Source organism: Cebus imitator, unplaced genomic scaffold (assembly GCF_001604975.1).
Source record: "Cebus imitator isolate Cc_AM_T3 unplaced genomic scaffold, Cebus_imitator-1.0 Scaffold40, whole genome shotgun sequence".
Classification (NCBI taxonomy): domain Eukaryota; kingdom Metazoa; phylum Chordata; class Mammalia; order Primates; family Cebidae; genus Cebus; species Cebus imitator.
In genome coordinates, this window is record NW_016107355.1 from 2,256,345 (window position 1) to 2,282,478 (window position 26,134).

The window sequence follows — 26,134 nt, forward strand, 5'->3', positions numbered from 1 at the left end:
AGGCAACACTGAGTGCTCTGGAGTTAGACCCTCTGGGTTTGAATCTTGGCTTCATTACTTACAATCTGTGTGGGAAGGGCAAAGGTCTAGCCTCTAGTGCATCTGCGAAATAGGAATCACAGTGCCTGCCTCCCAGTGTCGTGAGTAAAAATGAGAACATAATCAAATGTACACTGCTTGGCATAGAAAAATCTCTCAATAAATGTTATGACTACTACCCACTTTTAATAATTATTAATGATTCACTTGGTATTTTAATATCAAGATTTTTTTTGCCATAAGCAAAAGAATATAGACTTGCTTGTAATTCATTTTTCCTATCTGAACTGGTATTTTAATATCAAGGTTTTTGCCCTGAACAAAAGAATAATTTATACACTTGCTTATAATTCATTCTTTGTATCTGAAGGCAAGATTGCATAGTTCATCAGGATGACGCTCATTGCCTTCCAGTGATTGTTGTCCTTATTTTGAAAAGAAAAGGAAAAATAAGGAAATAATTTTTTTTTTTTTTGAGATGGGGTCTTGCTCTGTTCCCCGAGGCTGGAGTGCAGTGGTGAAATTTCGGCTTGCTGCAACCTCTGTCTCCCGGGTTCAAGTGATTTTCCTGCCTCGGCCTCCTGGGTAGCTGGGACCACAGGTACACACACCATGCCCGACTAATTTTTTATTTTTAGTAGAGATGAGGTTTTACCATGTTGGCCAGACCCGTCTCATATTCTTGACCTCAATTGATCTACCTGCCTTGGCCTCCTAGAGTGCTTGGATTGTAGGAGTGAGCCACTGCACTCGGCTGAAGGAAATGAAATATTAAATAGCAAGGTTCTTGGGCACTAGTACTTTGAAAATTCTATATATTTTGTAAAATCAGCATGTATTAACATTTTTTACATTCATATTGACAAAACACAACATTTATTTTACATTATTATATTGTGTGTATTCAAAGTCCCCAATGACTATTGAAATGTGACAGCTTTTATTTTGGATTCTACAGATTTTAGGTATATTTATGAGCTTTTAGGAAGAGACCATGATGCCAATAATTGGGCATGAATGAATGTCTCTTTCTTTGTGCATGCGTGTGTGTGTGTGTGTAGTGTCTACGTGTAAAAACAGGGGTGGGGATTGTTAGAGTTCTGTCATGACGTTTTCTTTCTTCTATTACTTTATTTTCTTATGCAAAATACAGTGTTATCTGGCTTAGGAGAAATAAAGAACTGTATAAGAGGGCTTAATGATGCAGTATTTGTTACAGATTTCTTATATACAATTATGTATATAATTGTATATTTGCTTTTAATCTCTCATGCTCCAGGAGAAAAACAATTGCTTGCAACTTTCTACTTAACCTTTTATTCCATGAACTCTTTTGACTGGGAGTGGATAGGCTACGAAACTTTAGATAATAAGCTCTGTCCCAAGACAGATTCTTTTTTTTTTGAGAGATTCTTAGTGAAGGCACCATGGTTAATTCTTTCTATGTACAGTTGATCCTTGAACAATATGGTGGGCTAGAGGCACTGACCTTCTGAGCAGACAAAAATTTGCATATAAATTTGATTCTTTTGAAACTTAACTACTACTAGTAGGCTACTATTGACCAGAAGCCTTACTGATAACATAAACAACACAAATTTTGTATGTTACATGCATTATATACTGTATTCCTACAATAAAGTAAGCCAGAGAAAAGAAAATTATTAAGAAAATCATAAGAAGAGAACAGATATTTGCTATTCATTAAGTGGAAGTGGATATCAAAAGTTTTTCATCCTCATCTTTATGGGTTGAGTAGGCTGAGGAGGAGGAAAAGAAAGAGGAGTAGGGTTTGCTGTTGCTGTCTTAGGGGTGGCAGTGGCACAAGAGGTTGAGGAGTTAGAATGAGAAACACACTTAGGGTAACTTTACAGAAATAGATTGCAATTTCTTTCTGGCTCTTCTGCTTCTTCATTTCTTCAAAAATGCTCTATATGGTAGCAATCCTTCCACCATTTGCTTTAGCTTCAGTGCCTGTATAATAGAAGGGTCCAAGTCATAAAAGAAGTCAAAAAAAATTTTGAATAATGAAACCCTTCAGCCAGATGGTCTAATGTCAGTTTTTTGTTTTTTTTTTTCTGGCACTGCTTCTTTTGCATTTTCTTCCTCATTGTCTGATGCTGGTTCAAACACATTCATTTCCCTCAAGTGCTTTTATCTTAATTTCCCTGGCGTGGTGTCTATTAGCACTTGAATTACTCTAAGATCCATATGTTTAAAACCTTCACCTCCAACCTATTGCCGTATTCACTATCTCTTTCATGATTTCCTTGATTGGCTCTGTCATAACTCCTATGAAGTCATGCATAACATCTGAACACACTTTTATCCAGCAGAAATTTACTCTTTGGGGCTTGATGGCTTACAGAACCTTTTCCACAACAAGGATAGTATTGTCAATGGTGTAATCCTTCTTGACTCATAATATTTCTTCTGTCGGAGGTCTCTTTCACAGAGTTCGCAATCCTTTCCATAGAGTACCAATCATAACAAGCCTTAAAGGTCCTTATGACTTGCTGATCTAGAGAATGGATTAGAGATGTTCTGTTTGAAGGTAAGGAGACCACCAAATTTTGGGGATTTCAATTCGAGATAAGATTTCAGTGTTAAACACATGAAGTTCTGTGGCCAGGAGCATTGTACAATATCAGAAAAACTTTAAAAGGTAGTCTCTTACTGGAAAGATACTTCCTGATTCCAGGGACAAAACACTGATGGAAAGGGGTTCTCATTGTCCAGGCCTTCTACTTGCACAATCAGAAGGCTGGCAAAAGGCTGGTGTTTATCTTTTTCCTTCAAGGCTAGGGGATTAGCAGCTTTATGGATTCAATAAGTCTTTAGCATAAACTCAACTTTTTCTTAAAACAGTGCAGTTAACCTAGACTTTCCTGCCCTCAATTCTGGTGTTCTCTTCTAATTGTTTTCTTCTAATTGAACCTATGATCTTCTTTGTATCTTATAAACTTGCCTATGCCTTGTGTTTAGCTATTTAAGTGCTTTCCTTTCTTTTCTATATAATTAATTTTAGCATTTCAATGCAGCATGTACTAGGCTGTTCTTGCATTGGTATAAAGAAATACCTGAGACAGTAATTTATAAGAAGAGAGGTTTAATTGTCTTACCGTTCTGCAAGCTTTACAGGGAACTTGGTACTGGCATCTTCTCAGCTTCTGGTGAAGCCTTAGAGAGCTTTTTATCGTGGTGAAAGGCAAAGAGTGAATAGGCACGTCACATGGTGAAAGCAGGAGCAAATGAGAGAGGTAGGAGATGCCACACATTTTTAAATGGCCAGATCTCATAAAACTCACTTAATATCGTGAGGACAGCATTAAGCCATTCAAGAGGAATCTGCACCCATGACCCAATCACCTCCCACCAGGAATCACCTTCAACGTTGGAGATTATATTTCAACATGAGATCTGGGTAGGAGAAATACCCAACTATAACATTTCACTTCTGCCCTTCCCTTCAAATCTCATGTCCTTCTCACATTGCAAAATACAATCATACCTTCTCAGTAGTCCCTTAAAGTCTTAACTTATTTCAGTATTAAATCAAAAGTCCCAGGTCTAACTCCAAAGTCTTATTTGAGACTCATCTTCTTCTACCTATAAGCCTGTAAAATCAAAATGAATTATTCATTTTCAAGATACAATGAGAGTGCATGCATTGGGTAAACATTCCTGTTCCAGAAGGAAGAAATCAGCCAAAAGAAAGAAGATATGCATTCCACACAAGTCTAAAACCCAGCAGGGCAATAATTAAATCTTAAGCTCTAAAATAATCTTCTTTGGCTGTGTGTCTCACATCCAGGGCACACTGGTGCAAGGGGTGAACTCCCAAGGCCTTGGGCAGCTCCACACCTGTGGCATTATAGGGTTCACCTGCATGGCTCTTCTCACAAGTTGTTGAGTGCCTGCCCCTTTTCCAGGTGCAGGGGGCAAGCAGCTGGTAGATCTACCATTCTAGAGTCTGAAAGACTTGGAGAATGTAAGCCATCAGCTTTGATGGCTTTCATGTGGTATTAAGCCTGCAGGTGCACAGAAGGTAAGTGTGGTAGATCTTGGCAACCTCCACTTAGATTTCAGAGGACATAGGGAAAGGGCTAGGTGTCCAGACAGAAGCCTACTACAGGGATGGAGCCCTCACGGAGAACCTCTGTTAAGGTAGCTTAGAGGGGAAATGTGGGATTGGAGGCCCCATGCAGAGTCCCTATTGGAACTGGCTCCCTTTTAATTATGGAAATATCTCTAGCAAGTGGTTGCTTCACAGCCCACTTAGGTGAGTTTGCTGAATGTCGCCATGGACACAGTGTAAAATACCACTCCCTTGAGAGCAACTTCCACTGCTGCTACAGCCTGGGGTATTTTCTGCAGAATATCCCACGAAGCTTCCAGTCCTATTAGGATTAGAAGGTACTGAAGCTAGAAGACCTAGTCCTCTATATTGTGAAAGCTGCTGATAGGTCTGTTTCACTCTTTCCATATTCAAATGACTTGCCTCAGCATGCTTCACCACTAGTTTAGGATAATTAACTCCTATCAAACATTTGGCTACCTTTTGGATAACTTCTGGTGCATTCCAGGGATCATAGATATATTTTGCAGGGAAGCCTCTTAGGACAGGCAAATAACACGTGATATAGTCTCCATTAGGATCTGTTCTCCTATTAAAACCAATAGGGCAATAGCAGTGATAAAACTGTTGAAAAAAGGAACTGCATGATAGCCACATCTGACTTCCAGCATTTATGCTCCAATCTGCATCAAGCAATAATTCTTCAAATACCTTCATTCCTTCTTCCCAACTAATCCACAAGTTCCCCGTGTCAGGAAGCAAGCAACTGCATGCTTGGCTAGATGACGAATCCAGCCCTCCTGAGGAAGCTGAGTCATGATGGCATCAATCCACGGAAAGCCTGTCCCGCCTTCTGCCCATTTGGCTAAAGCCTCAGAATTTTTATCCCAAGGAATCTGAACACAGACAGGGTTCCCTTCCATTTTATCAAAGCGTACATTATTTGTTGCTGCTGTATAGAAAAACTCACGCCATAGCAGTTGCCCATAAAGGGAAAGGGGAGGAGAACTGCTCTTCTTTACCTTTTGGTAGAGATCTGTTAGTTGGAAGTAAAACAGTCGACATGACAAACAGCCAAATTGGAGATAAGGACCAAGTCCCATAGGGCTTGCAAGCAGAGAGTTTGCATTTATTCAAGGTCTTTCAAAGTTTGCCACCCAAGCTTTTCTTTCCAAATGCCTTTCCAAATGAGTAAGTGCTTCAGTTTCTCCGCCTGGCCACACTGCAGAGGATAAGCCATCTGTATCAAAACCTAGCTCCTCCAGTGAAGAGACTCCATATTTCTCATTATGATCATGAGACAGAGGAGTTGTGCACTTCTCTATCCCTTCTGAAATAATTGTTGTAACCGAGCGAGCCTGAAATTACCACTGAGACAAAGACGAGGCCAAATTACAGGGTTTTTATTGCCGGTGGCCATGGAGGACTCGCGTCTCTTTAACCCGTGGCCCTGAAAGGAGGGTGTTAAGACCTTTAATGCCTGTAAACCACTTCCTGGGCCAGAGTGAGGGAGAAGGGCTTCGGACATTCCGATTGTTACTTAAGTGGTTCACAGAAGTTAAGATAAGCGTTAGGTTAGTTTACACATTGTTTGGGTAGGGTGGAAATCATAAACCTTAGTTACTTATTATAAGCTGCAAGGGCCAAGATGGCACAGGTTTGGACTGCTTGCCTGTCACATTAGGGTTACAGAGAGCAGTTTCAACGGAAAGCCAAGGTATGGTATGGTCGAGGTATGCAGTTTATGGGGCTTTTACCATGTCACATTGTCTCTACTGGTATCTCTAGTGGTTCCATTTTGCTGATGAGAGTCTGGATTCCTTTAATTAGAGGCGGTTGTCCACCATTGAGTTCCATGATCTTGTCTAGGTCATATAATGTACGTGAAATTCTTACAATGACTTCTACTCCTGCTTCAGTTGCCAGTTTCTTAATAGCGGCATCTCATTCCTTGCCAAAGGGCTCAGATTCATACTCAATTGGAAGTTTAGTAGTGTTCCATTCCTTGAAAAGCCTGGGAAACACGTCTGCTGGTTGTCCACGAATCATGAACAGACTGGAGTTTAATTTTCGTAGACTGTCATCAAGATCCTCAAGACATTGAAGCAAAAATCGCCACCTGTGATGCCCACATTGGAGGAGCCGGGGAACCAGGGGTCCAGGACGTAGACGCCGCGCATGGCGTCGGCGCCCCAATGCACGCCTTCAGGGCGGGGTTGTTGTGGAACCAGTGCACGGCGTTCACCCCCACCCCGGGGGGCGCGGCGGGTCCTTCACAGAGAAATTCCAGAAAGGAGGCTCCAGCTCACATCCTAAGCTTCCAGGAGAACTGCCTCACCCCAGGAGTGAGGAAAGGATGGCAGAGGGGGTCAGGAAAAAATGACTCCGAAGAGGGGACCGGAGAACGCGCGGGTGCTGAAGGCGCAGTCGGAAGATGAACTGAGGTTGCCCTGTCGGCAGAGTCCGGGTGTGACGCCTTTAAGAGCCCGCGTCCGCTGCCGCCGTCTGGAGGTGACGCGTAACTTCCAGGGCCTCGGACCTCCGGAGCCTGAGCAAGTTCCAAGAGGTCGAGCCGCCATGACAGCCCAAGTTCGTCACGGAAACGTCGCTCCACCAAGGCGACCCCTGAGGACAAAACGGCCCACCCGAGGTGAGTCACTGAGGAGAACAGGAGGGGAGTGAGCCCCTGTCCGCGGCGCTGCTGTCTCTCGGCCCGAGAGAAAGGACCAGGGATGGAGGACAGAGGCGGTGGTTGAGGCCGCTGGACGGCTGCCGGCCGGTGACCCGTCCCGAGGCTGCCCAGGTGACTCTGCTGCTGCCGCGTCAGCTGCCCCAAACATTTTTTAAAACATGCTACATACAAACAAAAAAGGGTAGAGAACTCTCAGAAGACAAAAGCAATGAAAAATCTAGACTTCAGAGAATTGGCAGTCTTAAAGCCAACAGCTATCCTGCGGTATCTGTCAACCCTGATGGCTCCCAGGCCTTTGTTTTAAGGTGCTTGACATAGGGAAAGAAATCAAAGCACAGGACCTACTCAAGGTGGGAGATCCGGCCAAGACCCCCACACAGAGCGAGGGAGATCCAGCCAAGACACCCACACAGAGATAGGGACACTGAAGAGCACTCACTATCAAATGGCGACCAAAAAAGGAGCATCGAAGCCAACTCTCTCCACAGAGAGAAAGAAAGGCAACCACCTCAGCCCTGGGTTTCAGGTCTGGAGGAAATAGATGTGATGCTTGCTCTTCAATTTTCTAACCAAAATCCGTTACTATATAGGTTTGAGGCCAGAATATATATACCATCTCTGTAGCCTTCCCAAAACTAAAAAAAATGAACGTAAAACATGTCTTTTGTAAAGCATTTGGCTGGTGCATACCCCAAATCTCTTAAAACACTTAAACTTGGGCGTTAAAGAGTTCTTCTAAATAAACTTTAGATGATTGAAATAAATTTTTAAAATAGATAAAACTCATAAAAAAAACTATGAAAAATATCAGCAGAAACAACAACAAAAAAACTATTTAAGAAATGCTGGAGATCCTTTAATGATAGATACTGAACATAGAATAAGTAGCTTAATGCATTTTAAGAATTAAGTAATTTTAAAATTTGGTCAAGTATTGAAAGTTTATCAAAAAGGGTAAGATCAATCTGAAAGTCTGGAAATAAAATATGAATTTTAGAAATGATAAATATAGCTGGAAAGTAGAAATGCAATGGATTGTTTAAAGAACAAAAGTATGAGTACTTATTCTATTATTCTTTTACTTTCTTTTGTTTGCTGAAGTATTTCGTAATAAAATAAAATAAAATTATAGTGGACATTTTTTCCTGTTCTTCCACGGCATGTGATAAAACAGAACAGCAAACAAACAACATTTTATTGTATACAAGTGCTTAGTTGTCATGTTTACTAAAAGATGATGTACCTGGAGTGTTCCTAAGTGCCATGTTCACAGAATTTGATCAGCTTGAGGCTTGACTTAAAGTAGTGTGTGCAAGTTGCTCTTTCTGTGGAGTGTTCGACTGCAGAGTACCAGAATATGCCACCCCAGAGCATGCCGACTTGGCATTTGGATTATTTTAAACTAAAGTCCATTAAGAACGAGCAGATGCAGGCAAAGCTCTAAAAACAGGGTAGAGTTTTTATTTTGTAAAGGAAAATTACATTTATAAAGGAAATTTTCATTTGTGAAAGAAATCTTTCTCACTTGTACCAGGAAGAGGACTCTTAATTATTTTTCAATGGCAATGGCACTGACTTAAATCTGCACAACAAAGCCTACTCAACAACTTTGTTTACCACATTTTTTCCTGGTCACCTACCCATAACTTGCCTCTACCACCTAGAAGCTAAAAAACTCCTTTTCTTTGGTTTAGCTTAAGATGGTATTTAAGCCTAAGTTTTAATAATCCTTTGGGTTTAGTCTTTGCTGGGCACTTCCATTTGTACATGCTCAATGCAAATGATAATAGACTTCTGTTTGCATTTCTCTTCTTAGTTTGTGTGAACCTTAGATTTTAAAAGTATCATTAGGTATAGAGTTTATTTGACTACACACCTGAAAAACTCTGACTGAATAAATGGGGTCAGAATTTCCAAAGTGGAGGAGTTAAGGTTTCATTTACATAGGTGCAGACAGAAATATTTCGGTAGGATTACAACATTTTGTTACAGTAGGTAGTCAGACAAACATGATGATCATGAGCCGATGATCACTAGCTTCCCAGTAAGATCTCAGGAGTTGGTGAGTGGTCTCAAGCATGTGCATTAAGAAGCAAAATGACAGGGTTTAACTGGTATACGACCTCCTGGGGGCATTTCATCGGCTAAGGGAAGAATGCTTTGGGTAAGCATGTGTACAGCTCTAGTAAACACACTGTTGCATGCTCACCTTCCAAGTGCCAGCAGACCATCAGATATGCAGGCAGCCCAGCCCCAAGGGAAGAATCAAGGGAAAAGGGTTGCAAGATGCTGGAACTGTGCCAGCATATAAAACCCTAAGTCCAAGGACTAATGGGACACTTGTCCTCCAAGTTGCTTTTTGGTCCCTCTTCCAAGTGTACTTTACTTTCTTTTCATTCCTGCTCTGAAGCTTTTTAATACACTTTTACTCTTGCTCTAAAACCTGCCTGAGTCTCTTCTTCTGCCTTATGTCCCATAGTCAAATTCTTTGAGGTTGCTGAAGATTCATATGGATTCACCACCCGTAACTTGGATATCCACCACTGTTAGCAATTTCCCATACAAATCCAGGCATATACACTACAGTGACTTGGTTGGTTATAGATTGCACATTTCAAGGAAGATTATTTATACTTTATACATCCATGAAGAGGGATAGTGATCTAGAGGGGAGTCTTTTCTCTAGTTCCATTTGGTCTTAATTAGGTACAGAAAAAAAAGGCAGAAGTTGTGTTACTCACATTGCAAAGCTGCATCCCTTCAAGGCTCAGGGTAATTTCAAGTTTCAGAAGTTTTAAGTTGTAATTATTTTTAGTTGAAATTATTTAATTTTACATTTCCATCAAGATGTTTGGGAGAAATTGTTATAGATACACTCAAATGATTTAGCTCTTTTTATGTTATGGAGCTTAGTCCTACATCATTAGCAAGGTTTATTCAGAGAGTGCCATGTTCTACAGCAGGAGGAACTTTTCAGGCTACAAAGCTGGTGGAATATAAGCCAAAGGTAAAGCAACATGAGAGAAGTGAATTTGTGACCTGTGTCAGGCTATATGGTTACATCTTTAATTAATGTAATTTTTTGAATGGCTGTTAGTTTTTTCAGCTGTATATTGACTTCATGGAAAACAAATGCAATAGCAGCAGTGAGGACAAAAACATAACAAAACACAACAAATGATTATAATTCCTAGAATAAGTAATAAGCCACCAGGCTTCCCAAGATCCAAACCAGCTGTTTAGCCAATCATTCAGAAAAGGTGTTAGATCTGAAAGGTTAGTTATTTAGCTTTTCCTATCAGCAATTAATTTAGTAATTTTATCTAATTTATTTGGGATATAGACACAACACTCAGTTTTTATGGTAGTGCAGGTTCTTCCTTGGGTTGCAGTAAGTGTGTCTAAAGCCATGTAGTTTTGTAACACAGCCTTTCTCATAAAATAAACTTCATTGTATAATAATGAAACATGTAGCTGTCATTTCATTTCTTTTTTTGTACAGTTGATTAGGGCCTCTATGTGATATTATACACTCAATACCCACTTGTGGAAAAAAGATGGAAGCTAAATTATCATATTAAATACCTAAGTAATTGATACCTAAATGATTAATGCCAATGGAATATAGAATGAACCCAATGAGATGGTAAAACAGGAAGATATGTGGGCTTTCAAAGGGTATTTTACCTTGTCCTGAAGCATAACCTAAAGAACATCATCCTAAGCATCATAGTGGTAACTGTGGTCATGGACTGGCACTGCACGCCAAGGCATTTTATTTGGAGCTAGCGAATAATTGCCTGCTCACTGTGCCCGTTGGCAGTGGCAGTCAATTAGTAATTTGTAATTGAATGATGTGGACACACTGTTTTTTAAGACTCTATTTCATATTTTTAGTGTTATTGGGCCACGTAGTTTTGGTGTGATTCTTTTATAAGAATATAAAAGGGCAAGCTGACCAAGCTGACCAAAAGAGAGGGTAAAGCAGGTCAAACTGTTCCAAATGTGTGTTGCACGATTTTGAAATCCAGTTGTATTATCTTTCAATTGGAGCAGCATGAGAGTGAAAGCTAACAAACTGGTCTCTTATACAGGAAAGCTCTTCCCATGTCCTTTGTTTTGTAAAGTGTTTAATAGGCCAGTGATGTACCTAAGTCTTAGCCTTACTGGTGTTAAGCACTGATGATTGTTTTGAGAAACATGGATCTATTTCTGATGTTCTATACAATCTTGTTCTTGGTAAGGGGATACCCACTATGGTAGGCTAGGATAACCAGAGAGGTACATGAGATAACAAACCCAACAAATATTCCTGTAATATATTGGCATAGTCCTCAGAGGTTTGTTTCATGGGCAACAGCTGGTGATAATACCAATAAAACATAAGAACTAGCAACAAAAAGAAAGAAATGTGGTAGGAACTTTCCTATCTACTAACAATGATCAATATTGTGTTTATTTAGATACAGGCCTGGGCTGAAGTGTTGGGAAAACTGACTACCTCAAATGTTATCTTTTCCTCCTTCTTGGTTCTAAAGAATTTTAATTTTATATCACTTGTTTGAGATAAAGTCCAAACTGGCAAAATTGCTTTCCTTAAATGGGTAGCATATATCCAGGGTCCAATTCCTTCAGCTTAGTGGCACAAGGGTTGGCTAGGAGCACCTAAGAAGATTCATTTCTGTATTTTTTAGTAGAGATGGGGTTTTACCATGTTGGCCTTAGAGAGTCCATTGAAAGATACTGCATATAACAGACAAAATTTCATGGTTGAAATCTGTGGTCTTTGAGTGTTTTGTCTCCTAGGAGCCTACTATGGAAAGAGTCTTTTCCTAAATTACAGATTTTAGTTAGCTGCCTTGTAAGGCCACTGTAATAATACAGCATATCCCCTTTTAATATCATACGTTTACAATTTCCTTGAGACAATTTCATAGGTCTGCCTGTTATGCCTTCAAATGGAGACCTCTGGTGTTTGCCAAAAGGGGCATATTAGGTTAAGCAAAACCAATGGAAGAGCTTTTGGCCAAGTAACTTAAAAATAACTCAGTTAATTTTGTAAATTGAGTTTGAATTATTCAATTTGTGTGTTTCACTAACCTAAATGGCAAAGGTGAGAGGCAAAATGAAAATGTTGGAGACTGGGACAGAGTTTTCACATTGACTGGATTATATATCAGTAAAATGAATAACTTTGTCATTATAAAGTTCTAGAGGAACTTGTAAGTTGAAATAATTTTCTTTAAGAGAATTCTACTTACTGCTAAGGCTGCTGCTATCGTGTATGGAAATGTTTCTATCCAAAGAGAAAACAAGAATGTACTTATATTCTTGTGATGGTGGTAGCTGAATAAAATCTAGTTGCCAGGCCTCAAAAGGGCCTTTTGGTAAAGGAATACAAACTTGATGAGAACTATGTAAAGGTTTCCCTGGATTGTGTTTTGGGCAGCTATTACAGTTGTTGTATACTTTATAAGCAACAGTTGAAGAACATTTTCAATATACTGTTTTCCCCAAGCAGTCTTTTTATTGAGGCTCTCAGGAGTTAAGTCCCACACAAAAGAAAAATGACTGTATTTTGGTTGGAAATAAGCGCAGACGATTTGAACCATATCATAGCTTAGTCTTGGAGAAGTACATTTTCTCTTTTGTTTCCCAAATTTCTTGTTCTGTTTTTGGAGCTTTGTACTGAGATAATTCTATATCAAAATTAGGTGCCTCCTTAAAAATAAAATGTGTCAATTTTCTTATTCAGATATGTTTACGGTAGCCCTTTTTGCTATATTATCTGCTAACTGATTCTATATGCTTGCTGGAGTGTCTGACTTTAATGGCCTAGAATCTTGATAACAGTTAATGATTTTGGCAATAGTATGGCTTCCAATAATTTCAAAGCAAGGCATCTGTTTTTTGTGGACTGACTGGAAGAGGTTAAAAATCTTGTTTGTTTCTATAGCATTTTTAAAGTCTTGAGCTACTCTGAAAGCATATCTGCTATCTGTATAAATATTAGCATTCATTCCTTTTACCAGTTCCTAGGTCCTAATTAATGTTATTCACTCTTCTTGTTGGGCTGAGATTGCTCCTGGAAGGCATGCACTTTTGAATTTCTAAGCCAAAGATGCTATAGCATTACTTGCATGATAAATTACAGATTAATCCTTTAAGTAAGATACATTTGTAAACCAAGTAACATTAGTGTTAGTAAGGGGTTTATTTGCAGGTCCATTCCAGGAGAAAGAAGCTGGTCAGTTAATATGCAATCATGCAGCATGCCATCTGAAGGCAGGGCAGAAGAGTGACAACATTTAGATTATTACATCTGGAAACTGTAATATGGGGAGCAGAGAAAGAACTTCATAAAAAGTTATTTTACTAACCAAACACTGTTGAGTGTGATGAGGTTAGCAGCACTCCCATAGAATGTGACAAAGACAGTGAGGAGAGATCTCATCATTATTTCTTCAGTTGCTCTTAGTAACAGAGAGAGAACTGTAGCAGGTACTCTTCTCATGCAAATGGGAATCCTTCAGCCATAGAATCCAACTGTTGACTATAGTATCCTACAGGTATATTTTGATCTCATGGATTTGCATCAGAACACCTAAGGTGTTTCCCAGATTTTCATAAACAAACAATGAAAAGGGAATATTGTAATTCAGTGTACTAATCCTGGGGCATCTATAACACTATTTTACATTTCTTCCATTGGTAACTAATTTCCCTATGTCTATTCCAGGAGACCTGGCTTATCTTGTTTTAAAAAAAGATATAAAGGTTGAGTTTTAAAGGAAAAGGTTGGAATCCAATTTCTGCACTATCCTGCTAATCCCCCAAAACCTCTCCGTTGTTTCTTAGTTTTAGGGGTAGGGAAAACTAATATTCCTTTCATTTTATCCAGATTGATAAAAAGGCCTCCCTTTGATATTAGGTGACCTAAATATCTTATTGTTTCTGACAGAAGTGAAGTTTTTCTTTTGAGACCTTGTATTCCTTTGAAGTTAGTTGTTATGAAAAAGACATTCCAACTTCTATGGAGGCTTGCTTACACTCTGAGCAGAGAAGTAAATTATCTACATATGATATCAAGGTAGTTTTCTTAGGGAAATTAACATCTGAAAGGTCCACTTTATTTTTGAAAAAGTTGGTTTTACAGTATATCTCTAAGAAATGATTGTCCATGTGCATTGTCTGTCTTACCAGGTGAAGGTGAAGAGAAATTAACTATCTTTATCCACAGGAATGCTAAAGAATGCATGATGTAGGTCTATTACAGTAAAGAACTAACCTTCATTTGGGAACGTAAGTGGGGGATGGAGAGGGGATGTCCCAAAGATGCTACCAGTTCCCGGCTTGGATGTGCCCGGTTCCTTGGACTCTCTTACCCCAGGAATGGGGAAAAAGGCGCTGGAGGCACGGTAAGCTTACCTTTCGAATAAATATTGTGGACCCAAAGAGTTCAACAGAGAGTGATTTACTAGGCAGAGGAGAGAGAGAGAGAACGAGAGAGCTCCCACGCTACTGTGGGAGGGGAACCAAGGGAGGAATCCCTATAGGTAAAGAGCAACAGAATTTTAACCTTGAAGTTATTCCCGCCCCATTCACGTTTTCGTCCAATTAGAGGAGTTCTTTCAAACTTCCACTGGAGAGATTGATTTTTGACTTTGAAACCGCATTGCCTACTTGGATAGCCGCCACCACAGTCCCTGCAGGTCTACCATTTCTTAAAGGGCTCGCAGCCTGAGTTCCTAGAGACACGCGCGAGTTGACCTCACCAGTGCGCATGCACGAGGCACAAGCCACTCCTCGGGCTATTGTGACGTTCACCGTGGCCAGGCAACGGGCTCCTGAGACCTGGCAAAGGACATAACACCCTGTGGCAGTGAGTCAGAAGCAAGACTCACACCACTCCTCGCCAGGACGTCCACAGGATACTCTCTGGAGGCCAGGATTTATGAAGGGTCGACCAAGAGAAAGAAACTTCAGGTGGAGGGATCGCAGGGGAAGCAGCCCGGAATCTCAGCCTCAGGCCTGTGTCAAGAAAGTACAGGTGGGTCTCCCCAGTTTGTCTTGGCCAGTTCATCTCGAAGTACACGTCTTCTTGTGTGCCCATGGGCTGCTCTCTCACCCAGTGGTCATAGTCATGAAGAGCAGAATCCTGCAGCTTCAGGGACTGCCTGGGGCTGGGTGTTACTGTGCCATTGCTGTATGTCTGTGTGTGGTGTGTGTGTGTGCACGTGTATGTCTCTTTGTCTCAGATTATTCTCTCTCTCCCACTCTCTTTCTGTACATCTGTGTGTGCATGTGTGTGTGTGTGTGTTGGGACGCATGGCCCTGTCCAACAGAGAGCAGTTTCTTGCACGACGGCCTCTTTTTTGGTGAATCTCTCCCTGTATTGCTGCCTGGGTCGTATGGCCGGTTGTCAGTCGTTTACCCGGCAATTCCAGCTGACATTTCTGAAGGAAGTTCTAGGCAAACTGCAGAGGGAGCTGTGGTGGCCCAGCATATATGTCACTCACCTGCCTGTCCTGAACTGCCTCTTTCATAGGACCAAGACAATCACACCCCAGCCAAGGACAAAAGCCTCAGCACAGCTCATAGCTTGCCTGGAGGAGGGGTAAACATAAACCTCAAAGAAGATAGTTCTCACTTCTCTTGCTTATGACCTTATTGAGAAATCTAGCCACAGCTCCATACAAGAACCACAGGATGCCAGGAATGGGATGTGGCAAGGATCTCTGTCCCTCCAACGCTGGCCTTTCTGGCCAAGTCAACCATTTGGCACCCCTCCCTGGATGACGTTGGCAGTGGCATTGTGCTGTATTTGGCCCGGATTCTGGCCTATGCTCTGCCCTCACCCTTTCCCTGTCTGCCCTCTTTCTGAGAAGCCTAAAGGCTTCCTGGTCTGACTCAGTGTCTTCAACATAGAACACTTCGCAGTCGAACAAGGAGGAAGTTCCTGGGGATCCGTTTCCCATCTGTTTCTTCTCCAAATCTGTTTCTTGATGATTGGGAAGGTGCGATGAAAGTGGATCTGTGGGCTTCCATATCCGCCCGGGACAGGGAAGCTTTCCCAGTCTCCATGAGAAAGCTTGGAAGGCTGCATGGAAGTCTCCATGGAAGGCTGAGTGGCTGCCCTTTGGCTGCTCCAAAAGGTGCTGTTGCAATTCACCTGCACTTCTCTTGTTCTTAGGGCCATCTGTCACTATGCCCCTGGGAAAAGTACCTTCAAGCACTGAATCTTGTGGCTGCCATGGATGCCAGGGAGCAAGCCAAAGGGACCGGGTTCCGCTGGGTGCAGGGGTTGTTGCATCAGGGGTACCTGCCGGGAGGCAGGATGGGGACACCATGCTTTGAGGTCCCTGAGATCTTTCTGTGCCCAGTGAGGCCATTCCTGCCCCTCTGCATTGTAACCCCATCCTTGCTTACCTGGTGGGATCCAAAATCGGATCCAAAGAGGAGTGGGGAGAACCCATAGGGCACCCGGAAGCTTCTACTTTGCGAGGAGCGGAAGCAGAAAAGCACTGGAGGCAATCCTGAGGACAGGAGTCTTATGTATTTGACCCCATCTTTGTACCACATACGCCCATTTCCCACTGCTCCCCAAACTTGCTGCTTTTGTCACCCCGGTGGCGGGTGGGGACACCATGCATTGAGATCCCTGAGATCTTTCTGTGCCCAGTGAGGACCTTCACGCCCCTCTCCATTGTAACGCCATCCCTGCTTACCTGGTGGGATCCAAAATCGGATGTGAAGGGGAATAGGGAGAGCCCATCGGGCACCCTGAAGCTTCGACTTCACCAGGAGCCAAAGCAGAAGAGCGCTGGAGGTGGTCCTGAGGACAAGAGTTTTATAGCTTTGACCCAAGCTTTGTCACATGTAGGCACGTTTCCCACGGCTCCCCAAGCCTGCTCCTTTTGCCAGCCGGGTGGCGGGGTGGGGACACCATGCCTTGAGGTCCCTGAGATCTTTCTGTGCCCCAGTGAGGCCCTTCACGCACCTCTCCATTGTAACCCCATCCCTGCTTACCCAGTGTGATCCAAAATCAGATTCAAAGAGGAAAGGGGAGAGCCCATCAGGCACCCTGAACTCAGGAGCTGAAACAGAAGAGCACTGAAGGAGGTCCTGAGGACAGGAGGGTTATGGGTTTGACCCCGGCTATGATGCACATACACCAGTTTCCCACAGCGCCCCAAACATGTTGTTTTCACTACCCACCACCACTGCAGTCCTCCCTGCCTCAGACATTTCTGCAAGCGGCTACAGCCTGAGTTTCTGGAACAAGGTGCCAGTCGGCCTCACCAATGCGCATGCATGAGGCACAAGCCACTCCTAAGGGGATTGTGACGTTCACTGTTGAATGGCGACGGGATCCTGAGAGTTGGCAAAGGAGGAGTTTCCTGTGGCAGTGTGTCAGAAACAAGGCTTAGGCCACTACTCAACAGGACCTCCACAGGATAGTCTCCAGAGACCAGGACTCACAGTGGGTTGACCAGGATTCGCAGAGGGTCGACCAAGAGGAAGAAATCTAGAGTGGAGGGTTCGCCGGAGGAGCAGCATGGAATTCCAGCCTCAGGCTTGTACCAAGGGAGTACAGGTGAGTCTTTCCAAATGTCTTGCTCTGGTTATCTCGAGTATACTTCTTCCTGTGTGCCCGTGGGCTGCTCTCTCACTCTCACCAGAGGGTTGTTAGTCATGAAGAGCAGAACCCTGCAGCCTCAGGGACTGCCTGCGGCTGGGTGTTACTGTGCCACTTCTGCTTGTCTGTGTGTGTGTGTGTGTGTGTGAGTGTGTGCGTGTGTATGTCTCTCCATCTGTGATTATTCTGTCTCTCCTTTCCTTCTCTCTTTCTCTCTCTCTGTGCATCTGTGTGTGCGTGTTAGGATGTATGGCCCTGTGTGCCAGAGAGCGGTTTCTTATACCACAGCCTTTCTGTTGATGAGTCTCTCCCTGCGTTGCTTCCTGGGTCATGTGACTGGTTGTCAGTCGTTTCCCCAGCAATTCCAGCTGGCTTTTTTGAGGGGAGGCATGGAGAATGTGGGGAGGGAGATGCATCGGGCCATCATATGATTCAATCACCTCTCCATCCTGAGAGGGCTCTTTCTGAGGACCAAGACAATCACACCCCAGCCAAGGACAAAAGACTCAGCATAGCTCATTGTCCACCTGCAGGAGGGTTGCCCACCCACTTCAAAGAAGACTGTTCTCATTTCTCTCAACCATAACCTCATTGAGAAATCTAGTCACAGCTCCACAAAGGAACCACAAGGATGCCAAGAACGGGATGTGGCAAGCATCTCTATCACTCCAACGCTGGCCTTTCTGGCCAAGTCAACCATTTGGCACTCCTCCCTGGATGTGTGTTAGGATGCATTGTGCTGTATTTGACCTGGACTCTAGCCTATGCCCTGTCCTCCCTCTTTCTCTGTCTGCCCTCTTTCTGAGAAGCCTAGAGGTTTCCTGGTCTGGCTCAGTGTCTTCAACATAGAACACTTCCCAGTCCAGCAGGGAGGAAGTTTGTGGAGATCCGTTTCCTGTCTGTTTCCCTTCCACACCTGTTTCTGATGATTGAGCAGGTGTGATGAAGGTGGAGCTGTGGGCTTCTACACCTGCCAGGGACAGGGAAGCTTTCTCAGTCTCCATATCCCACTGGATGACTACGTGACTGCCCCCAGGCTTCTCCAAAAAGTACTGTTGCAATTCATCTGCACTTCTCTGGCTCTTGAGGTCCATCCGTCACTATGCCCCTGGGGAAAGTGCCTTCAAGCACTGAATCTTTTGGCTGCTATGGATGCCAGTGAGCAAGCCAAGGGGACGGGGTTTGGCTGGGTGTGCAGGGGTTGTTGCAACAGGGGTACCTGCCGGGTGGTGAGGTGGGGACATCATCCCTTGAGGTTCCTGAGATCTTTCTGTGCCCAGTGAGGACCTTCCAGCCCCTCTCCAGTGTGTCCCCATCCCTGCTTACCCAGTGGGATCCAAAATCGGATGTGAAGGTGAATGGAGAGAGCCCGTCGGTCACACACAAGCTTTGCCTCCACCAGGAGCCGAAGCAGAAGAGCACTGGAGGCGTTCCTGAGGAGAAGAATCTTATGGATTTGACCTCAGCTTTGTCACATGTATGGCTGTTTCCCACGGCTTCCCAAGATTGCTGCTTTTGCCACCCGGGTGTCGTGGTCGGGACACCATGTCTTGAGGTCCCTGAGATCTTTCTGTGCCCCAGTGAGGCTCTTCCCACCCCTCTACATTGTAACATCATTGCTGCTAACCCATTGGGAAGCAAAATCGGATGCGAAGGGGAATGCGGAGAGCCCATCTGGCACCCTGAAGCTTTGTCTCCACCAGGAGCTGAAGCAGAAGAGCGCTGGGGGTGGTCCTGAGGACAAGAGTCTTATGGATTTGACCCCATCTTTGTACCTCATATGTCCGTTTCCCACTGCTCCCTAAACCTGCTGCTTTTGTCACCCAGGTGGCGAGGTGGGGTCACCATGCGTGGAGGTCTCTGAGATCTTTCTGTGCCCAGTGAGGACCTTCCCTCCCCTATCCATTGTAACCTCATCCATGCTTATCCAGTGGGATTCAAAATGTGACGCGAAGGGGAATGGGGAGAGCACATCGGGCACCCTGAAGCTTCCCGTCCACCAGGAGCTGAAGCAGAAGAGGGCTGGAGGTGGTCCTAAGGCCAAGAGGCTTATAGATTTGACCCCAGATTTGTACCACATATGCCCGTTTCCCACTGCTCCCCAAACCTACTGCTTTTTCCACCCAGGTGGTGGGGTGGGGACATCATGCCTTGAGGTCCCTGAGATCTTTAAGTGCCTAGTGAGGCCCTTCCTGCCACTCTGCATTACAACCCCATCCTTCCTTACCTGGTGGGATCCAAAATCAGATCTGAAGAGGAGGGTGGAAAGCCCATCGAGCACACTGAAGCTTCTCCTCCACCAGGAGGTGAAACAGAAGAGCGCTCGAGGGGTCCTGAGGCCAAGGGTCTTACGCCATCTTTGTACCACATATTCCCGTTTCCCACAGCTCCTCAAACCTGCTGCTTTTGCCACCCCGGAGGCTTGGTGAAGACACCATGCCTTGAGGTCCCTGAGATCTTTCTGTGCCCAGTGAGGACTTTCCCGCCCCTCTCCAGTGTAACCCCATCCCTGCGTACCCAGTGAGATCCAAGATCAGATCCGAAGAAGAGTGGGGAGACCCCACGGGCACCCTGAAGCTTCTCCTCTGCCAGGAGCTGAAGCAGAAAAGCACTGGAGGCGATCCTGAGGACAAGAGTCTTATGGATTTGACCCCTCTTTGTACCACATATGCCTGTTTCTCATTGCTTCCCAAGCCTGCTGCTTTTGCCACCTGGGTGGCGGGGTGGGGACACCATGCCTTGAGGTCCCTGAGATCTTTCTGTGTCCAGCGAGGCCCTTCTTGCCCCTGTCCATTGTAACCCCATCCCTGCTTACCGGATAGGATCCAACATCGGATGCGAAGGGTAATGCAGAGAGCACATCAGGCAAACTGAAGCTTCTCGTCTGCCAGGAGCTGAAGCAGAAGAGTGCTGGAGGCGCTGAGGACAAGAGTCTTATGGATTTGACCCCATCTTTTGTACCACATATGCCAGTTTCCAACTGCTCACCAAACCTGCTGCTTTTGTCACCTGGGTGGCAGGGTGGGGACACCATGCCTTGAGGTCTCTGAGATCTTTCTGTGCCCCAGTGAGGACCTTCCTGCCCCTCTCCATTGTAACCCCATCCCGGAGTACCTGGTGGGATCCAAAATCAGATGCGGAAGCAAATGGGGAGAGCCCACCGGGTACCCTGAAGCTTCTCCTTTGCCAGTAGCAGAAGCATAAAAGCTCTGGGGGCGGTCCTGAGGAAAAGAATCTTAAGGATTTGAACCCATCTTTGTCCCACATATGCCCGCTTCCCACAGCTCTCCAAACCTGCTGCTTTTGCAACCTTGGTGGGCATGGGGTTACCATGTCTTGAGGTCCCTGGGATCTTTCTGGGCCCAGTGAGGCCCTTCCTGCCCCTCTCCGCTGTAACCCCATTCCTACTTACCCGGTGGGATCCAAAATCCAATCTGAAGAGGAGGTGGGAGAGCCCATCGGGCATCCTGAAGCTTTGCCTCTGCCAGGAGCCAAAGCAGAAGACCACTGGAGGTGGTCCTGAGGACAAGAGTCTTATAGATTTGACTCCATTTTGTACCACACATGACCATTTCCCACTATTCTCCAAACCTGCTGCTTTTGCTAGTCTTCGGCGGGGTGGGGACGCCATGCCTTGAGATCCCTGAGGTCTTTCTGTGCCCAGTGAGACCCTTCTTGCCCCTCTCCACTGTAACCCCATCCTTGGTTACCTTGTGGGTTCCAAAATCCGTTGCGAAGGGGAATAGGGAGAGCCCATCTGGCACCCTGAAGCTTCTCCTCTGCCAGGAGCTGAAGCAGAAGAGCGCTGGAGGCGGTCCTGAGGACAAGAATCTTATGGATTTGACCTCAGCATTGACACATGTACGCACGTTTCCTACTGCTCCCAAAACCTGCTGCTTTTGTCACACGGGTGGCGGGGTGGGGACATCATGCCTAGAGGTCCCTGAGACCTTTCAGTGCCCGGGGAGACCCTTTCTGCCCCTCTGCATTGTAACCCCATCCCTGCTTACCTGGTGGGATCCAAAGTCGGATGGGAAGGGGAATGAGGAGAGCCCATCGGGCACCCTGAAGGTTTCCCTCTGCCAGGAGCCGAAGCAGAAGAGCGCTGGAGGCTGTCCTGAGGACAAGAGTCTTATGGATTTGACCTCATCTTTGTCCCAGTATGCCCGTTTCCCATGGCTCTCAAAACCTGCAGCTTTTGACACCCAGGTGGGGGGGGTGGGGACACCATGCCTTGAGGTCCCTGAGATCTTTGTGTGCCCCAGTGAGGCCCTTCACGCCCCTCTCCATTGTAACCCCATCCCTGCTTACCCGGTGGAATCCAAAATCGGAAGTGAAGGGAAATGAGGAGACCCATCGGGCACCCTGGAGCTTCCCCTCCGCCAGGAGCTGAAGCAGAAGAGCACTGGAGGTGGTCCTGAGGACAAGAGTCTTATGGATTTGAACCCATCTCTACCACATATGCCTGTTTCCCACTGCTCCCCAAACATCCTGTTTTTGTCACTCTTTGGCGGGGTGGGGACACCACGCCTTGAGATCCCTGAGATCTTTCTGTACCCAGTGAGACCCTTCTTTCCCCTCTTCATTTTAACCCCATCCCTGCTTACCCGGTGGGATCTAAAATCTGATACGTAGGGGAATAGGGAGAGCCCATCAGGCACCCTGAAGCTTCTCCTCCACCAGGAGCTGAATAGAAGGGTACTGAAGGCAGTCCTGAGGACAAATGTCTTATGGATTTGACCCCAGCTTTGTAGCACGTATGCTGGTTTCCCACTGCTGCCCAAACTTGCTGCTTTTGTCACCCGGGTGTCGGGGTGGGGACACCATGCCTTGAGGTTCCTGAGACCTTTCAGTGCCCATTGAGGCCCTTCCTGCCCCTCTGCATTGTAACACCATCCCTGATACCTGGTGGGATCCAAAGTCGGATGCGAAGGGGAATGGGGAGAGCCCATCCGGCACCCTGAAGGTTTGCCTCCGCCAGGAACCGAAGCAGAAGAGCGCTGGTGGCGGTCTTGAGGACAAGAGTCTTATGGATTTGACCCCATCTTTGTCCACACATACCCGCATCCCACAGCTTTCCAAACATGCTACTTTTGCCACCAGGGAGGGCGTGGAGTTACCATGTCTTGAGGTCCCTGGGATCTTTCTGTGCCCAGTGAGGCCCTTCCCGCCCCTCTCCATTGTAACCCCATTCCTGCTTACCCAGTGGGATCCAAAATCAGATCCAAAGAGGAGGTGGGAAAACCCATCCGGCATCCTGAAGATTCGACTCTACCAGGAGCCGAAGCAGAAGAACACTGGAGGTGGTCCTGAGGACAAGAGTCTTATGGATTTTACTCCATTTTGTACAACATATGCCCGTTGCCCACTGCTCCCCAAACCTTTCATTTTGCCACTCTTTGTCAAGGTGGGCACACCATGCCTTGAGATCCCTGGGACCTTTCTGTGCCCAGTGAGACCCTTCTTGCCCCTCTTCATTGTAATCCCATCCTTGATTACCCGGTGGGATCCAAAATCCGATACGAAGGGGAATAGGGAAAGCCCATTGGGCACACTGAAGCTTCTCGTCCACCAGGAGCTGAAGCAGAAGAGCACTGGAGGCAGTCCTGTGGACAAGAGTCTTATGGATTTGACCCCATCTTTGTACCACATATGCCCGTTTCCCACTGCTCCCCTAACCTGCTGCTTTTGCCACCCGTGTGGTGGGGTGGGGACACTGTGCCTTGAGGTCCCTGAGATCTTTCTGTGCCCAGTCATGACTTTTCCACCCCTCTCCAGTGTAACCCCATCCCTGCTTACACCGTGGGATCCAAAATCGGATACGAAGAGGCATGGGAAGACCCCATGGGCACCCTGAAGATTTTCAACGGCAGGAGCTGAAGAAGAAGAGTGCTGGAGGCGGTCCTGAGGACAAGAGTCTTATGGATTTTACCCCATCTTTGTACAAGATATGCCCATTTCCCCCTGCTCCCCAAAACCGCCCCTCTCCATTGTAACCCCATCCCTGAATGCCCAGTGGGATCCAAAATCGGATGCGAAGTGGAAGGAGGGGAGCACATTAGGCACACTGAAGCTTCTCCTCCACCAGGAGCTGAAGCAGAAAAGCACTGGAGGCAGTCCTGAAGACAAAAGTCTTAAGGATTTGACTCCAAATTGTCCACATACGCCTGCTTCCCATGGCTCTCCAAACCTGCTGCCTTTGCCACACATTTGGCGGGATGGTGACACCATGCTTTGAGGTCCCTGACATCTTTCTGTGCCCAGTGTGGCACTTCTTGCCACTCTCCATTGTAACCCCATCCCTGCTTACCCGGTGGGACCTAAAATCAGATGCGAATGGGAATAAGGAGAGCCCATTGGGCACCCTGAAGCTTCTCCTCTGCCAGGATCTGAACAGAAGAGTGCTGAAGGCAGTCCTGAGGACAAATGTCTTCTGGACAGCTTTGTAGCACCTATGGTTGTTTCCCACTGCTCCCAAATCTGTTGCTTTTGTCACCCAGGTGGCCGGGTGGGGACATCATGCCTTAAGGTCCCTGAGATCTTTCAGTGCCCAGTGAGGCCCTTCCTGCCCCTCTGCATTGTAAGTCCATCCCTGCTTACCTGGTGGGATTCAAAGTCGGATGTGAAGGAGAGTGGGGAGAGCCCTGCCAGCACCCTGAAGGTTTGCCTCCGCCAGGAGCCAAAGCAGAAGAGCGTTGCAGGCGTTCCTGAGGACAAGAGTCTTATGGATTTGACCCCATCTTTGTCTCACATATGCCCGTTTCCCACGGCTCTCCAAACCTGCAGCATTTGCCACCCAGGTGGCGGGGTGGGGACACCATGCCTTGAGGTCCCTGAGATCTTTCTGTGCCCCAGTGAGGCCATTCCCGCCCCTCTCTATTGTAACCCCATCTCTGCTTACCTGGTGGGATCCAAAATCAGAAGCGAAGGGGAATGGGAGAGCCCACCGGGCACCCTGAATCCTACCCTCCACCTGGAGCTGAAGCAGAAAAGCGCTGGAGGCATTCCTGCGGAGAAGAGTCTTATGGATTTGACCTCATCTTTGTACCACATAAGTCCGTTTCCCACTGCTCCCNCTTATGGATTTGACTCCATTTTGTACCACATATGCCCGTTTCCCACTGCTCCCCAAACCTGCTCATTTTGCCACTCTTTGGCAAGGTGGGCACACCATGCCTTGAGATCCCTGGGACCTTTCTGTGCCCAGTGAGACCCTTCTTGCCCCTCTTCATTGTAATCCCATCCTTGTTTACGTGGTGGGATCCAAAATCCGATACGAAGGGGAATAGGGAAAGCCCATTGGGCACGCTGAAGCTTCTCGTCCACCAGGAGCTGAAGCAGAAGAGCGCTGGAGGCAGTCCTGAGGACAAGAGTCTTATGGATTTGACCCCATCTTTGTACCACATATGCCCGTTTCCCCCTGTTCCCCAAACCTGCTGGTTTTTCACCTGGGTGGCGGAGTGGGGACACCATGCCTTGATGTCCCTGAGCTCTTTCTGTCCCCATTGAGGCCTTTACCGCCCCTCTCCATTGTAATCCCACCCCTGAATGCCCAGTGGGACCCAAAATCGGATGCAAAATGGAATGAGGAGAGCCCATCGGGCACCCTGAAGTTTCTCCTCCACCAGGAGCCGAAGCAAAAAAGCACTGGAGGCGGTCCTGAGGACAAAACTCTTAAGGACTTGATTCCAATTTGTCCCACGTACGCCTGCCTCCCACGGCTCTCCAAACCTGCCGCTTTTGCCACCTATTTGGCGGGATAGTGACACCATGTTTTGAGGTTCCTGACATCTTTCTGTACCCAGTGTGGCACTTCTTGCCACTCTCCATTGTAACCCCATCCCTGCTTACCCGGTGGGATCTAAAATCTGATGCGAAGGGGAATAGGGAGAGCCCATCGGGCACCCTGAAGCTTCTCCTCCACCAGGGTCTGAACAGAAGAGTGCTGAAGGCAGTCTTGAGGACAAATGTCTTCTGGATTTGACCCCAGCTTTGTAGCACCTATGGTTGTTTCCCACTGCTCCCAAATCTGCTGCTTTTGTCACCCAGGTGGCTGGGTGGGGACATCATGCCTTAAGGTCCCTGAGATCTTTCAGTGCCCAGTGAAGCCCTTCCTGCCCCTCTGCAATGTAACCCCATCCCTGCTTACCTGGTGGGATTCAAAGTCGGATGTGAAGGGGAGTCGGGAGAGCCCTGTCGGCACCCTGAAGGTTTGCCTCCACCAGAAGCCAAAGCAGAAGAGCGTTGGAGGCGTTACTGAGGACGAGAGTCTTATGGATTTGAACCCATCTTTGTCCCAAATATGCCCATTTCCCACGGCTCTCCAAACCTGCAGCATTTGCCACCCAGGTGGCAGGGTGGGGACACCATGCCTTGAGGACCCTGAGATCTTTCTGTGCTCCAGTGAGGCCACTCCTGCCCCTCTCCATTGTAACCCCATCCCTGCTTACCTAGTGGGATCCAAAATCGGAAGTGAAGGGGAATGGGGAGAGCCCATCGGGCACCCTGAATCCTACCCTCCACCAGGTGCCGAAGCAGAAGAGCGCTGGAGGCCGTCCTGAGGACAAGAGTCTTATGGATTTGACCCCATATTTGTACCACATAAGTCCGTTTCCCACTGCTCCCTAAACCTGCTACTTTTGCCACACGGGTGGTGGGGTGGGAAACCATGACTTGAGGTCCCTGA

The 26,134-nt window shown here is 46.1% G+C and overlaps 1 pseudogene; it reads right to left on the reverse strand.

The window, feature by feature from the left end:
* Positions 1-4,306: 4,306 nt before the first annotated feature.
* The window catches only part of LOC108302342, a 39,520-nt pseudogene continuing 17,692 nt past the window's right edge, over positions 4,307-26,134 (reverse strand).